Here is a 12,820-nt window from a genome sequence, read left to right as displayed (position 1 = left end):
GAGCATTAGCGTTAGCATTAATCGAGAGAGTTATCGCTCGTATATGCTCTGGAGAGCAGAAACAGCTGCGTAGGGGACATCGTCGCTGTACTCGGGTCCACCAGACCCTCCAGAGGGTTTCAGGAGTTTCACAATTTTCTCCAGGAGCTAGGTTTGGTGGACCTAACGGTGAGGACGCTGACGAGGACAGCGTAGGCCGTGAGGCCTCGGCCTCGAGTGATCGCTGCCTGACGAGCCCGCGCTGTACAGCCCGGCGCGAGCTTCACCCTCGCCCGCACCCACCTAATCTGTCATTTATTTTTGTTTTGATAATAAATGGAGTCAGCCTCCAAAAGTGAAACCTGTCCTGTGATTTTTGTTTTTATACACTAAATTGTGTTTGTTGTCTTTACACTAGAATAATAATGTTTCATATAATCTAGAATAGATATGGAATAAATCGCATTCAATACAAAATGAGTATCTCTCATATATTGAAATCGAGTTTTTATGTGAAAGATTTGCTTTGTTGTGCATTTTAGTCATATTACAAAATAATTTATTGAGGCCAAACATAAAATAACATTATAAACTGTCACTTCACCACGTGACAGCAGCAAGCAGGCTCCTGATTGGTTAACGCGGCGCGAATTGACGCAGAAGTTCAGATTTTTCAACTCGGGCGGCAGACGCGAATTCGCGTCAAACACGAGAATGCACAAAAAGCACTACATAAAACATTCGCGCGTAACGCGCTTAACGCGCCAGACGCTCAATTCGCGCGAACTTGACGCGCGAATGAGGCGTATTCGCGTCTACCGCGCCGCGCTCTACGCCTCATTCGCGCCGCAGGAATTTTTTACGCGCGTAACGCGTCTTTGCATTGACTTAACATTGAAATCACTCGCGCCTGACGCGCAATTCGCGTCCGGTGTGAACGCACCATAAGAGAGAGAGAGAGAGAGAGATGGTAAACCGGTTGCCCCGCCCCAAACTCACCCCATTGGCTGAATCAATGATGTCATGTCCCAGTCAGATGTTCAAATGAAAAGACAGGAATTCGGCTTGATGCTACCACTGGTACATGAATTAGAAATAATAATAATAATAATAATAATAATAATAAATTATGTTGATGATGTGATAATAAACAAAGTTCGGGAGGAGCACGTTCAGATAATTAAACCTAATTAAACACATGTGGAGCACATTTAGACAATCAAACCTAATTAGACACGAGTGGACCACACTCTGTTAATCAACCCAATCAACGAAGTAAGAGGTGTATATATATATATATATATTTAACAGCATCCCTCCACCACCCCATCTCCTCACTTCTAGTCCTAAATACTCTTACAACAACGGGGGAGTACTCTGGGTTCGGGCAAAATTTCCGAGCTCGGAGCCCTCCCCCAGACAGCACGCCAAATACGCATAATCTTTACTCTGTTTAATTGATGTAAGGGTGAACTCGTGAAATACTAGAAATAAAAATACAGTGGGGCAAAAAAACAACAACAACAACTACACCAACAACAACAAAAAATCCATTAAAAATATGTTAATAATAATACATTTAATTGATTTAGAAAACGAGTAGAAAAGAATAAATAAAAGTAATTGGAAAAAAATATTTTAGAATAAAATTTACTAAATAATTTGGACATAGGGAAATTGCAGAATAATTAAAAAGAAAAATTTAAACTATAAATCTGATATCTGAATCAGAGAGGGAACCATAACTTGAATCTGACATCTCAGAAGTACAACCTCACAGCATGTGCTGTAATGCATATACAGGACAAAATGCACGAAGAAGAAAAGATAATGGACAAAGCATTTGATGACCACAAGAGGGCGACAAAGTGCAATATTCTCTGCTTGGAATGGCATGATTTTTTTTTTTTTTTTTTTGTGGAATAAAATACTATTTTAATTTATGTTTTGTTTGATCATGTTCAATGTAATAAAATGTTACAAATGTGATACATTTTAAAACATTTTAAATATAAATATAAAATAAAAATATCCTACATACAGTAGTGGCCAAAAGTGATGTCCAGAGGATTTTAATGACCCTACATACAAGTTCGTATACATACAATATGAGGAAAATATTTGATATATATTTTAAATATTTGAAAGGTGAGGGAAGAACAAAACTCTAAACTTTTTATCTGACACAGTTACTTGCCATAAAAGGCAAACTACAGCTACAGGTTTTATTTTAATAATGAATAGTAAATGCATAGAAAACAAAAAGCTGAAAGGAAAAAGCAAACATTGATTACAACATTATAATTTAATAATATTTTGTTGGTTCTCTCTTGTCTATGAATGTGTTCATAATTTCTTTGTATGACCGCCTGGACAAAAATTATATTGCACAATGTTTCACTGCATTATTATCACAAATAAATCAACTCCAAGCACAACTACGCAATATGATTACAATATCATTAAATATTTAAATAAATCAACCTACATACCATAAGACGTTCCCTTTCAAGGGAACTCAACGCTGCGTCAGTAACTGACGATATGGGGACATTAATACCCACATCGCCATGCTGACCAATGCCTGCCTATGCACTGAGAAGGTCACCAAGCACAAGCTTGTCAGGCTTAAAGTGTAACTTGCAGGTTAACCACCACAACCAATTAATGTGTAAATTAAAGTGCTCAATATGTATATATGTAAAAATTTCTGTCATAAAATGCGTTAAAATAACATTTATTGGGGTTTCTTCAAAGGTAGCGTGTTTTTACAGCAACTGGGTGATGACGTCATAAAAGGAAGTTGCAACCATACTCTGCTAGACTCCTACTGTTTGTGACTGTTTGTGGCTTGATTATAGAGAACGACTGGGAGACTGAGGAGGTGGGAAACTAGTGTTGTCAAAGTACCGGTACTTCGGTACTGAAAATGTGACGGTACCAGCATTTCTGTAGTACCGGGTATATTCGGTACCCAGTAATAGGCAGCTGAGTTAAGTCGCTTCCATGTTTATCTAAGCACGGGGCTCCAGACTAACTTTCATTACTATGAGCACTGTAGCCGATATATACCACGATATAGTGTCTGTGTATATTAAACTGCAGAAATACTATTTAAATATTAACATTGCATGTTCTGTTTGTCTCTGTGTGAATGAATGGCGCAGACGCGCGTGTCATTTACCTCACACACAAACACACACTGAAGCACGAGTGATGCTCGCGCTGTTTTCAGTCTAGCTGCTGCCAGTCACGATATGATGACATGATGAAATTCATCTCCAGAGCCACTCGGAGTCATTTTACCGTTTCATTTGAGAAAAACTATCGTCATATCATACACGCACAGAAACAAAGGTCTTCACAGCAACCCGTCAAAATAAAAGTTCGGTTTAATTTTGCGTGCATGCTGCCTGAACCCGTTTGTTTTGCGAATAGCTTACTCTCATTTCTGACAGGATCACGGTCCTCTTGAAGCCAGCACACACGATTATGTTTACGATTGAGTTATTTCAATATAACTGCTAGCCTACTTGCCATTAGACTACAGTAACTCTAGGCTTGGAGTTCCTTTTATGACGTCACGCCCAGCCTAGTGGAAGGGAGCGGGAGTGCTTAAAACCACTAAAAAGTACCAACTTTTCATATTATATTCAGCATTTTGGTATGAAAAACATACAAAACAGTGGTGGGCGGTTCTTATCTTTATGTTTATTGCATTTTCTTCGAGAAAAATTTTACCTGCAAGTTACACTTTAAAGCGCTGAAGGACTGTGATGCAGTAGGCCTTTGGCAAGCCCAAATGGGTCACCTCGAGTCTACTGCGGACGTGTTACACTCTGAAAAAATAAATAAAAATTATGGCTCAACCCGTAGCACTCTTCAGAGTATGGTGGTATTTATTTACAAGTGCCAGAAAGTCCGATAATCCAGCAGTGAATATATACAGTATATATACAAGTGCACAGTCCCGTAAAACAAAGCAACAAAACAACAAAAATAAAACAACAAAATAAATCAAGAAGATTAAACTAGACGAATATGTACACAAACTCACAAGAATCCACAATATACAATATAGGTATAGCTCACGACTTCGCAATAGCACGTTGGCTCGACTTGGTAAATAAGTCCTGTTCTGGAGTCTCAAGTCCTGTTCTGGAGTCTGGCTGATGCTTTTAAAGGCCAGACTCTGCCCCTTTTCTCGGGCACCACAATTAATAGGTAAGTGTCAAAAGGTGATATCTTCCACATTCAGATTGACATATATCCCCACCTTATAACAAAACAAACTTTATACAAACTAATTTCAATAAACATAATAACATAATAAACAAGACCACCATAACTCAAATTACTGTGTGTCTTTTAACCCCACATATAGACACATCATGGTTTCACCAGGTTCTGGTCCACTGCGCCGGCAAACCAGCAACCCGGTTACACCAACATATAACACACGATTTAATATTAATACATAAAACAAACAAATAATGAGAATGAGTGATATGTCTGGAAGGAATAACAGAGGGGAAGTATGGAATGTGGATGAATGACTAAGTGCTATCGGGATCGCGTGTGCACCCGCTTCTCCATTAGCAGCATCAACAGGTGAGAAAAGTGTGTGTGTGTGAATATGTGTGCCAGTGCTGCCGCTTGCAGTTGTGAAAAAGGTCACTTCTTCACAAAGACTCAATGTGCCTCGACCCAGAGAAACCTAAATGCATCAGCAACCAATTCAGATGCATCCTGTGACACCACAGCCTTGCTCCCTAGAAGCTCAGTGTTATGTGCACTAGGAAAAAACCCTGAAGCCTCCATGCTCAACCGTTTCAGAATCTGGACTCTTGCATTAAAGAGTCCCTAAGAGCAGAGCTACCCAGGGAGATTATAGATAAGCCTCAGCCAAGTCCTTAGCACTACATCTAGCAGCCGAACCAGCAACTCTACATATAACCAGACATGAACACAAGCCTAAGGGAGCAGCGTACCGAAGGGAACATACGAGGCAAGAATCCCTCGGCTTCCAAGAACAACCAGACTAATGAGATGGAGAGACAACAGAGGTTTGCTAACCACAATACAACCATACCATTCCCGCTCTCACCTTCAAGTAGCCTGGGGAGGGGGATCAACCCATTTACTAGGAGCATGATCCTACATTACCTGAATACAGATTCCTCCATTATCTCGACACCTTGATGTGGAGAAATTGTTTCCCTCAAAAAAAGAAAAACTTGAAAATGAATGAATAGGATGTCGATCCCTCAACATCGAGAAACCAACATCAGAAAACGAAGTGAAACTAACACGTTCCTTCCCGTGCATTGTTACCTACAATTGATCGAAATTAATTGTAAGGCTTCTTTTTGAGAGGTAACTGTAAGAGCCATTTCAGTGTTTATGTCCAGGTTTGGCCAGTAGGTGGTACTACGGTCATGGCATAGCTAAATGGGGCTCATCTACTTAGGAGGGTAGGTGTAATCAGATGCAGGTGTTGCCAGAGGGGAAATGGCCAACTAGTTTTTGACCGCTACGGATGTGGTGGATACATGTTAGATAATGTGACAGTGTTGATGAAGATGGAATATTGTTCTGTTATGGATAATGAAGACCTTGTGTGACAATAAATCATATCTCTCACGACAGAGTTGAAATCAGAACTTGAACTCTTGTCACGTTATTTCTCAAACAAACAATCAAGCCACGGGAAGCGCGTCAACTAGCCCACTTCAAACCCTCTGTGTAATTTTGGCAGTTATACAAGTCAAAAACTAGGCTTTATGAAGCTGGAAGATCGTTGCGTGTGGAGTTATATGTTCACAGTTTAAAGCCATGCGGAGTGGCCGCTGGAAACCGGACATCTGAAAGCTGCTCATTGTTTTTCTGTCTGGCTGTGTTACACATCGGAACCCGGCGAGAGAAAGTAGCATCGGTGAGAGGATGCGCCGGTGCTGTTCCATCCGACCCGGAGCTAAGTCAAGGTCTGCTCAGCTGTTCAAGGACAACGCGAAACTTCTTTCATCATCCACCAGTGTGAGGACATTGTGAACTGGTTTTATTTCATCAAGGCGTCCCACGTAAGGTATGTTGTAGCGCTACAAGTTTTGAATGGCCATTCATAAAGTGTGCACACTACTCAGTCTTACCCGGGCGTAAAAATCCAATGCATTGGTAAAGAAAGAGCTGAACAAAGGAATTTTGCAGTGGAAAGCACATGACATTGACTTCTGTTTATTAGCTTTGTGACGTTTATGTACACAATGAGTCTTCTTGAAAAAGACGCGTCAGCCGCTGAGGCGGTTGCGCAATCAGCTGAATGGAACAGTAAAGCAAACGGTTTTGATGTGTTAAAAGAGAAAGAAAACCGTGTTGTAACATTAACTGCAAAGGCATTTGAACAAAAGCTGGAAAGGCTGCAAAATGATTGGAAGGCTAAATTAAATAAAGCTTCTAAGCTAAGGGAACGTATTAAAGAGCTTCAATCCACTAATTCTGCAAAAATAATGGAAAGGGCAGAAAGAGCTGCACTGCTTGCTCGGGCTGCATCTTTAAAGGAAAGGCATGCATTGGAGGAACAGGAGCAACAATTAAAAAGGAGAAGAGAGCAACTTGAGCTGGAAACTATGCTAGCTGCCTCCAATGCTAAGCTAGAAGTGCTGGTCTCTGCCTCTGACATTGTTGATACTACATCTAATGGAATGAGTTCTTACATGCGTAAAAGTAAAAGAACGGCAACTGTTAACAAGCTTAATCCTATGGCAAAAGAATACAGGCCTGTAAACCACCACAAAGCACAGCAGTGCCAGGATTGGTCATTGCCAACAGGCAATCTACAACCTACAGCTATGCTAACTCAGCAGGCTAGTCAACAAGGCCAGGCTGGGCTAAACCAGAGGATTGGTTCTCAAATGGACGATCACCATATTGTGCCACCACAACTTTTGAGATCCTACCCGTTTAGTGCTCAGCCAGTAGAAGAACACCAACTGGGGAACATCTGTTCCATAATGGAAAGGCAAAACGAAATAACTACAGCATTGATCCAACAGCAACGCTGTTCATGTTATTGCCTGCAAGAGAGATTCCCTTATTTGATGGGGACCTCTTCAATATATTTCATTTAAGCGAGCGTTTGAGCAGGCAGTGGAGGATAAGGTCAGTTAAGGTGATTGTTTATATTATCTGGAACAATTCACGAGAGGACAGCCGAGGGAACTGGTATGAAGCTGCCAGCATATGGCACCGGATCTAGGTTATGTTAAAGCAAAGCAGCTGCTTAAACAACACTTCGGCAACGAGTATAAAGTTGCCTCTGCATATATGGAAAAGTTTTTGGCGTGGCCACCTATAAGAGCAGAAGATACCAACGCACTGCAGGCCTACTCACTTTTTCTGCGCTCATGCTGTAATGTCATGGAGAACATACAATATATGCAGGAGTTGGACATGACAAGCAACATGAGGGCAGTTATGTCTAAGCTCCCATTCAAGCTGAGGGAGCAATGGAGGTCAGTGGCACATAATATAATGGATACATCTGAACGCAGAGCTCTGTTCAAAGATTTGGTGGCATTCATTGAGAAACATGTCCGTATTCTGTCAGACTCTTTGTTTGGTGATATTCAGGACCTAGCACCAGGAACAATTGGTGCTAAGGTCGACAGGCTGAAGTTGCAGCCAGGCAACAGATTTAAAGGAAACAGCTTTGCCACCACCATTGGACCTGTACACTCAACTGGGAACTTTGGAGAGAGAAAGGCAGTTTTGTCAGAAAATAGTTCTACTGTGGGGTCAATTTGTGTGTGGTGTTCGCAAAGTCACTCTTTAGAGGAATGTCAACAGTTCAAATGGAAGAAGCACCAGGACAAAATAATCTTTCTAAAGGAGAAAGAACTTTGCTTTGGCTGTTTATGTGCTGGGCACATAAGTCGCAATTGTGGACAGCGTGCGACTTGTCGGATTTGCGGTCAAAACCATCCTAGTGTGCTTCATATTGACAAGAGAGATAACGCCAATGCAGACACAGAGCGACCTAAGGATCCTGTGAGACCTAACACCACAGCATCTAAAGAAGCCTGTGGTAGTGGAGGGGTCGGAAGTGATCGCTGCCTTCTTTCCATCTTGCCAGTCCAAGTCAAATCCATCAAAGGGGACAGAGTAATACAAACATACGCATTTCTGGACCACGGCAGTTCAGCCACTTTCTGTTCAGAGCATCTCATGCAAAGGCTTGGTCTGTCTGGTAAACAAACCCATGTTCTGCTACAAACCATGGGACAGGAAAGCTACCAGAAGTCCTCACACAGAAGAAAATGCCTGTAAGTTCAGACAGTATTGTCTCTGAAGGAGAGTTGGCAAAATGGTCATACCTGGCAAAGGTACAGATTCCCAGTTTAGAGGCTAATGTTGACCTATTGATTGGAAGCAATGCTCCCAAGATATTGGAACCTTGGGAGGTCATAAATAGCCAAGGGGGAGGACCATATACAATTAAGACAGTATTGGGCTGGGTCCTTAATGGCCCTTTTCAGGCTAATGACAGCAGCTTGGAAACAGAAGTTCTTTCAGTAGTTGTCAACAGGATTTCAGTGAGCCGTTTGGAAGAAATGCTAAACAGCCAGTATAACCATGATTTCGGCGAAAGAGCTACAGAGGAGAAAGGCCCTTCAATGGAAGACATCAAGTTTATGGAGATAATGGAAAGCTCTGCCACACTTGAAGATGGTCATTACAGTTTGAAGCTGCCTTTTAAAAGAAACAATGTCACTCTGCCCAACAATTTCTCTGTGGTAAAGCAAAGGTTGCTCGGGTTGAAAAGGAGGTTCCTTAATAATAAACAGTTTTTTGAGGAATATAAAATGAACCTCAACAGGGTGATCAGTCTGGGCTATGCAGAGCAAGCTGAAACCTGTAGCAGTTATGGGCGACATACAAGCAATGTTCCATCAGGTCAGAGTTGCAAAGGAGGATAGAGACTTCCTGCGCTTTGTATGGTGGCCAGAGGGAGATCTCACCAAGGAAGTAGCTGAGTTCCGTATGACTGTCCATCTGTTCGGTGCGGTGTCCTCCCCAAGTTGTGCTAGTTTTGCTCTGAGAAAAACAGCAGATGACAATCAGTCTGAATTTCCAGCTGAAGTGCTTCAAACAGTCAAGGAGAATTTTTATGTGGATGATTGTCTGAAGAGCATGCCCTCTGAAGAAGAAGCCGCCTTCATGGTTAAACATTTAAGTACTCTCTGTCAGGAAGGAGGATTCACTCTGATGAAATGGATGAGTAATAGTCGCACCACACTGCAGAGTATTTCAGAGGAACACAGAGCTAAAGACCTGACTGAACTGAATCTGGATAGAGACAAACTTCCTCTTGAGAGAGCTCTTGGCTTGCAATGGTGTGTTGAGAGTGATTCATTCAAGTTCAAGATGGAGATCCAACAAAAGCCAGTTACCAGGCGTGGAATGTTATCAGTGGCTAGTTCTGTGTACGATCCTCTAGGATTTGTTGCGCCTGTGGTATTGCCTGCCAAAATCCTGCTACAGGAACTTTGCAGAAGAAATTTTGGATGGGATGAGACTGTGCCACAAGACATTGTACAATTCCGGTAATACCATGGAAATAAACAAGGCTTCATTTTACAGTACAGTTACACTTTACTTACTGAGTAAATTGTCATGTTTTCCTTGGTAACGTTGCAGGACATACGAGGTAAAAAATTGTGACTATATGGAAAAGGGAATGATCAAGTTATATGGTACAATTCCGGTAATACCATGGAAATAAACAAGGCTTCATTTTTCAGTACAGTTGCACTTTACCTACCGAGTAAATTGTCATGTTTTCCTTGGTAACGTTGCAGGACATACGAGGAAAACATTTTGACTATATGGAAAAGGGAATGATCAGGTTATATGGTACAATTCCGGTAATACCATGGAAATAAACAAGGCTTCATTTTACAGTACAGTTACACTTTACTTACCGAGTAAATTGTAAAAACATCTGCAAGAACATACCCAGTATTTAAGATGTGCCATGACATTAGGGAAAACTGTTCCTGCGGGGTAGTTACCAGGTAAGTGTAAGGTAAATTATTTGATAAACCCTCTATAAATGGGTGTAGCAATGAACAACAACTATGTAAGACAAGGTAATTTATTGGAAACTACCGTCTTAATTTCAAGATAATAATAAATAATCATGGACTGTTACCACATAACCCTAGGATAACTACAAACCTAACTTGAATTGATGGGTAATACTGGAGGTGTTTCTAAAAATTGGCAGCCTACATTCTGAGGAAGTACACAATTAAATCTGAGTTATTACCAACCTAAACAGGTAACAAGTACACAGTACTTTGTTGTGTTGATATTTAACAGTGGTGTTTTTTCCCCTGGTAGTTTCTCTGTAATTGCATACAAATCACCTTAAGTAATTACACACTAAAATACTATAATGTACCATATGCTTACCAGGTAAATACTTAGTAACTAGTTTGTAGTTTCTCTGCATTTACATACTTGTTACCTGTGGTAATTACCAATAACCAACTATAACTTACCATATATTTACCCGGTAAATACCTAGTAATTAGTTTGTAGTTTCTCTGCATGTACATACTTGTTATCTGTGGTAATTACCAATAAAAAACTATAACTTACCATATATTTACCAGGTAAATATCTAGTAATTAGGGGACTGTAAAAGGAAGGGTTACCCACATATCTCCGGATGCTGAATGATGGAAATGATATTCATGTTGCATTCCTGATGGGCAGAGCCAGAGTTACACCTTTAAAGACCGTTACTATTCCTCGCCTGGAGCTGACTGCTGCTGTGCTTGCAGTTCGTGTTGATCTGATGCTGAAGGCTGAGCTGAGATTCTAGTTGCAGCAGTCCATCTTTTGGACTGACAGCACTTCTATGTTGAAGTATATAAAAAACGAGGATAAACGTTTCCATACATTTGTGGCGAACAGGGTTTCGACTATAAGAGGGGCCACTGAAACTTCACAATGGCGATATATCAGCTCCAAGGAAAATCCAGCGGATGAGGCATCCAGAGGAGTGAGGGTTGGAGACTTCATTCATGGCAGGAGGTGGATAGAGGGTCCAGGTTTTTTGTGTAAACCAGAATCTAACTGGACAACAAACGTGGTAGAAACTATCATAGAACCAGATGATCAGGAGGTCAAGAAGGAAGTCACAGTGAATGTTGTGTCTGTGGAGGGCTCACATGTTGCCACAAGCCGGTTACTGACCTATTTCTCAAGTTGGAGTAAGCTTAAGGTGGCAGTAGCCTGGTTTCTTAAATGGAAAAGCATTCTGTTGGAAAGGAGCTGCAGGAGGAGGGAGGAAGAGACAGCTGCTGTCACTGGTAAGCAGAGCACAGATAATGTGCCACCTAGGAGACAAGGGTTTAAGGACAAGCCGGGACGGCAAATTTTGTCCATTGATGACTTTTTGGGAGCAGAGCTGGCAATCATTAGATATTGTCAGCAACAGAGATTTGGAGAGGAAATTGCCATGTTGTCAGCTGGGAACTCTACAGTGAGCAGGCGTAGTACAATTTACAGGTTGGATCCACGCTTGGATGATGGGCTTCTCAGAGTTGGAGGGCGGAGTTGAAGTTCCTTGCCAGAGTCGATTAAACATCCGCTGATCCTCTCCAAGTACCAAAATGTGGCCACTCTTATCCTCAGGCACATCCATCAGCAGCAGGGCCATAGTGGTCGGAATCACACGCTATCAACACTGCGGAAGAAGTATTGGGTCACTAGTGCCAACTCCGCTGTAAGAAAAGTCATTACAGAATGTTTCTGTTGCAAGAAGTATAATGGAAAAATGCAGGAGCAAAATATGGCAGATTTGCCAGAGGAAAGGATTCTTCCTGACAAGCCCCCATTTACCAACGTTGGCGTTGATTATTTTGGCCCAATGACAGTGAGGAAAGGACGTGGTACAGCCAAATGCTATGGCGTGATAGTAACTTGCCTGGCAAGCAGAGCAGTCCACCTCGAAGTGGCTGACTCTTTGGACACTGATGCATGTATCAATGCTCTGCGGCGTTTCATCTGTAGAAGAGGTCAAGTTGTTCGTATTTTATCTGACAATGGAACCAACTTTATAGGAGCAGAGAGGGAACTAAGAGAGGCTCTCGCAGCTTTGGATCATGGAAGAATTCAGGGAGCTCTGCGGCAAAGGGGAGTTAAGTGGAGTTTTAATCCTCCAGCAGGTTCACATCATGGTGGGGTTTGGGAGCGGGTTATCCGCATGGTGAGAAGGATTCTAAGTTCAGTTCTTCAACAGCAGACCCTGAACGATGATGGGCTTCATACAGTTATGTGTGAAGCTGAAGCCATCCTAAATGATCGGCCTATCACCAAACTCTCTGACGATCCAAATGATTTGGAGCCACTTACTCCCAACCACATTCTTCTAATGAAAGGAAATCCATCATTGCCGCCAGGATTGTTTGAGCCACATGACTTGTATTTAAAACGCAGATGGAAGCAAGTTCAGTATATTGCTGATCTTTTCTGGAAACGTTGGGTACGGGAATATCTACCTTTGCTGCAAGAGAGGCAAAAATGGAATGAAATCAGGAGAAATCTAAAGCCTGGAGATATTGTCGTCATTATGGATCCTACTGCCCCACGAGGCTCTTGGCCACTGGGAAGAGTGTTGGAAGCTTTCCGGGATAAAAAGTGATTTGTGCGTTCAGTGCGTCTGCAAACAAAGTCAAGTGTCATTCAACGTCCTGTAACAAAGCTCTGCCTGTTGCTTGAGGCTGCTGTTTAAATGGGCAATTTTAGTGTTAATGTGTGTGAACTCACTGAC

This window comes from Leuciscus leuciscus, assembly GCF_965113295.1.
Source record: "Leuciscus leuciscus genome assembly, chromosome: 5".
NCBI classification, from domain to species: Eukaryota; Metazoa; Chordata; class Actinopteri; order Cypriniformes; family Leuciscidae; genus Leuciscus; species Leuciscus leuciscus.
Note: the sequence above shows the minus strand (reverse complement) of the source record.